The sequence below is a fragment of the Bombina bombina genome, chromosome 2, assembly GCF_027579735.1.
Source record: "Bombina bombina isolate aBomBom1 chromosome 2, aBomBom1.pri, whole genome shotgun sequence".
Lineage (NCBI taxonomy): Eukaryota > Metazoa > Chordata > Amphibia > Anura > Bombinatoridae > Bombina > Bombina bombina.
Window position 1 is genome coordinate 1,413,311,066 of NC_069500.1, and position 5,000 is coordinate 1,413,316,065.

Consider the following 5,000-nt stretch of genomic DNA (forward strand, 5'->3'; position numbering starts at 1 on the left):
TTTTATCAGTGTTAATCAAGTCCCAGTGTTTGGAAACCATATTTTTTACATCTTGGTGCATAGGATCAAAGGTGGTGATAAAATTTAGACTCTCATCTGGTATGGTATTGTTCTTCATGGTGACTACTGCACCCTCTGAGCGTTTCACCACTTTCTCCTTAATCTCCTTAACCAGCTCATCATCATATCCGCGTGCAATTAGCTTATTTGACGAGATGTCAAATAAGCTAATTGCACGCGGATATGATGATGAGCTGGTTAAGGAGATTAAGGAGAAAGTGGTGAAACGCTCAGAGGGTGCAGTAGTCACCATGAAGAACAATACCATACCAGATGAGAGTCTAAATTTTATCACCACCTTTGATCCTATGCACCAAGATGTAAAAACAGAATTTATGTTTACCTGATAAATTTCTTTCTCCAACGGTGTGTCCGGTCCACGGCGTCATCCTTACTTGTGGGATATTCTCTTCCCCAACAGGAAATGGCAAAGAGCCCAGCAAAGCTGGTCACATGATCCCTCCTAGGCTCCGCCTACCCCAGTCATTCGACCGACGTTAAGGAGGAATAATAGCATAGGAGAAACCATATGGTACCGTGGTGACTGTAGTTAAAGAAAATAAATCATCAGACCTGATTAAAAAACCAGGGCGGGCCGTGGACCGGACACACCGTTGGAGAAAGAAATTTATCAGGTAAACATAAATTCTGTTTTCTCCAACATAGGTGTGTCCGGTCCACGGCGTCATCCTTACTTGTGGGAACCAATACCAAAGCTTTAGGACACGGATGAAGGGAGGGAGCAAATCAGGTCACCTAAATGGAAGGCACCACGGCTTGCAAAACCTTTCTCCCAAAAATAGCCTCAGAAGAAGCAAAAGTATCAAACTTGTAAAATTTGGTAAAAGTGTGCAGTGAAGACCAAGTCGCTGCCCTACATATCTGATCAACAGAAGCCTCGTTCTTGAAGGCCCATGTGGAAGCCACAGCCCTAGTGGAATGAGCTGTGATTCTTTCGGGAGGCTGCCGTCCGGCAGTCTCGTAAGCCAATCTGATGATGCTTTTAATCCAAAAAGAGAGAGAGGTAGAAGTTGCTTTTTGACCTCTCCTTTTACCTGAATAAACAACAAACAAGGAAGATGTTTGTCTAAAATCCTTTGTAGCATCTAAATAGAATTTTAGAGCGCGAACAACATCCAAATTGTGCAACAAGCGTTCCTTCTTTGAAACTGGTTTCGGACACAGAGAAGGTACGATAATCTCCTGGTTAATGTTTTTGTTAGAAACAACTTTTGGAAGAAAACCAGGTTTAGTACGTAAAACCACCTTATCTGCATGGAACACCAGATAAGGAGGAGAACACTGCAGAGCAGATAATTCTGAAACTCTTCTAGCAGAAGAAATTGCAACTAAAAACAAAACTTTCCAAGATAATAACTTAATATCAACGGAATGTAAGGGTTCAAACGGAACCCCCTGAAGAACTGAAAGAACTAAATTGAGACTCCAAGGAGGAGTCAAAGGTTTGTAAACAGGCTTGATTCTAACCAGAGCCTGAACAAAGGCTTGAACATCTGGCACAGCTGCCAGTTTTTTGTGAAGTAACACCGACAAGGCAGAAATCTGTCCCTTCAGGGAACTTGCCGATAATCCTTTTTCCAATCCTTCTTGAAGGAAGGATAGAATCCTAGGAATCTTAACCTTGTCCCAAGGGAATCCTTTAGATTCACTGGTGCACCGGTCCTGGAGGTACTGCAATACCAGGTCAATGCGTGGAGTGGACAGAGCAAGCTCTTCTTCCATCTCCCTGTTTCAAAAATCCATTTAATATATGGCACCCAGATAGGGCGCGTATCAGATATTAAACTGATAAGAACAGATACTACACTTGATCTTAGCCAAAAGGCCGAGAAGCGATGCAAAGAGAATGACTGGGGTAGGCGGAGCCTAGGAGGGATCATGTGACCAGCTTTGCTGGGCTCTTTGCCATTTCCTGTTGGGGAAGAGAATATCCCACAAGTAAGGATGACGCCGTGGACCGGACACACCTATGTTGGAGAAAAATATGGTTTCCAAACACTGGGACTTGATTAACACTGATAAAACATTACCATTTTTGCATAAACAGCCCCCTAGGGTTGTGTATCGTCGAGCAAAAAATTTGAGAGACCTATTGGTTAAAACTGACCCCATTAGGTGTTATGAAGGGACCACCTGGTTGAAATCAAATAAGAAGGGTTGCTTTAAATGTGGGGACTGTGTAACCTGTGACAGCATGTTGAAAGGAGAAACATTCCAACACCCACATACCAACAAGCGATATAAAATCAACTATAGACTGTCGTGTATGAGCACTTATGTAATTTACATGTTGATTTGCCCATGCTCCCTTGTTTATATAGGCAAAACGGTCACTACTTTTCGGGAACGGATGGCCAATCACCGCTGTGCGATTAGAGATGCCCTCGATAAGGGTAACTCCGATCAGCCAGTTGCGCGCCACTTTGCCCGTTGCAAGCATAGTGTCTCAAGTCTTAGAACTATGCTTATAGACCATGTGCCACCATTGACAAGGGGGGGCAATAGGGGCAATCGACTGCTCAGACTGGAGACCAGGTGGATTTACATGCTGGATACCCTGGCACCGAAGGGGTTGAACACCATGCTGGACTTTTCACCATTTTATATGGAATCTTAAATGTCCCATTAATGTGACTTTGGACTTCTGACACTGACCTGATGCCTATAACCGTGCTTACTGTATGCCTCAAATTGATATGTCCTATAGGTCTCTGATACATGTCCTCTGGTATCAAGGTTTCTGCCATACTTTGGGATACATGACTATTGTGGATGTGTACTAGTGGAGCAGCTATGCATATTTATTGTCTCATAGCTGATTATGTTGTATGTGCTATATTAGACATGCTAGCTTTAATTCCAGCAATAATTGTTATTTGATGACAGAGTACACGTCAACCTATTCATATCCTGTTTCTGTCCTCCATTTGTATAGTTGGATCGATTGATCTGTTTTAAATTCTTAATTTTACATTGTAAATCATATATGTTTTTAATGTTTGTGTCCATTATGCGCCACCGGGTATATACAGATCTAATGCGGCACCTAAACTGATGGTTATATTTTTATTTACTAACAGGTATCTGAGCCATGCTATTGGCCGTTCTCACCGCGTCTGTATATCCCCTAGGCAACGGACGTCTGAGCGTAACTCACGCTGATGACGTCACTTCCGCCTGGCATGGCACACGGGCCGCACTTGTGGCTCGGCGTCTAATGGAACAACACATGTGTATATAAGGTGATGGGATTAATGAGGGGATATACTGCTTTTGTAACACTTTCAAGCTGTATCATACATTTGATAAAGGGGGCGAAATGCTTCCGAAACGTCATGTCTTTTAAATGTAACTAATTAAATGTTATGTTTTACCTAACCAGTGAGTGCCTTTTTATGCTGGAGATTTTTTATATATATATATATATATATATATATATATATATATATATATATATATATATACACACACACACACACACACACACATATACACACATATACATACATATACACATACATACATACTCACACACTGTATATAGAGCTGCAACAACTAATCGGCATAGTCGATATAAATCGATTATGAAAATAGTAGTCAACGAATCTCATAATCGATTAATCGATTAGTTGGTCTGTGCACAACACCAGCTGCTTCACTCCAATGAACTCCTGCATATGGTATTGTGTTTTATGGTTATGCCCTTAGCCTAAAGGACGTCTACAGACCTTTTACTTTTCACTTTTTCAGAACAGTATAAGTTTACAACTACTCCTTGCTTATGTACAACCCAGATATAAAATAGTCATCATTTGGATTGTTTATATTAAATCAGGGGATTTGGGACAGTGCTTTGCATGATATAGTGGTGAGCTTGTTATTTACACCTAGCACTAGATTGATGGCATTTGTTATCTGAATTAATGTCACTATTACCTGTTTGCACAATTTTAAGCAGATCGCTTGCTATTGCTGATATATGTACTCTATTAAGGCTGTGCCATTTTACTGAGAGATTTTATATATATATATATATATATATATATATATCTTATTTTAAAAAAGTGGACTAGATATTCCCCCCCCCCCCCTAACCTTTATAGATGGTTATTTACCACTGCATATAGATATTCAAGATATTTTTATGTTAAAATGAAGTCCAGGCTTACTTTGTTGAGAGGCCCCTTGCATTGGTGGACAACAAATAAAGAAAGAGCACATCTTGGTGAAATTGTCAAAACCCTATTTATGCATCTCAGGCACCTCAACACCATCTGAGTGCCTCTTCTCTGCTGCAGGCAAAATAGCTGCAAAAAGAGAGCCAGGAGCATGTGGTTTCTGAAAGAGTGAATAACAGAATGTGGTCTACCTCTTTCTAATTCTAACTCTTTTCAAACAGTTTGTGTTTTTGTTTTGCTTAATAACAAACATTTCTTCTGCTGCTTAAAAAATTGGACCAACAGTTTTAATGTAATGTCTGAAGTTTATATTTATAACACTCAGTATGTGGATTTTATTTTAAATATAGGAAAAAATTAATTAATTTTCTATCCGATTAGTGTGTGTGATATATATCTCAAAATAACAAGAGTATTGCATTGAGCAATGATACTTTTTTTATTGGACTAACTATACATTTATAAGATGACTATATATGCAGAGGTTGAAGGGGTGTGGGGTCTACCTGTCAGTGCTCAGACTATACGCCGCACACTGCATCAAATTGGTCTGTATAGCTGTCGTCCCAAAAGGAAGCCTCTTCTAAATATGATGCACAAGAAAGCCCGCAAACAGTTTGCTGAAGACAAGCAGATTAAGGATATGGATTACGGGAACCATGTCCTGTGGTCCGATGAGACCAAGATAAACTTATCTGGTTCAGATGGTGTCAAGAGTGTGTGGCGACAACCAAGTGAGAA

General features: G+C 40.3%; 1 protein-coding gene and 1 non-coding gene across 2 annotated transcripts in view; both read right to left on the bottom strand.

The window, feature by feature from the left end:
• RAB11FIP5 (RAB11 family interacting protein 5) overlaps positions 1–5,000 on the bottom strand; it is a 355,500-nt gene that overhangs the window by 285,886 nt on the left and 64,614 nt on the right. The window lies entirely within an intron of this gene.
• On the bottom strand, positions 1,728–1,918 carry LOC128650574 (U2 spliceosomal RNA). The gene has a single exon (XR_008400862.1). It is a non-coding gene; the product is annotated as a U2 spliceosomal RNA (small nuclear RNA).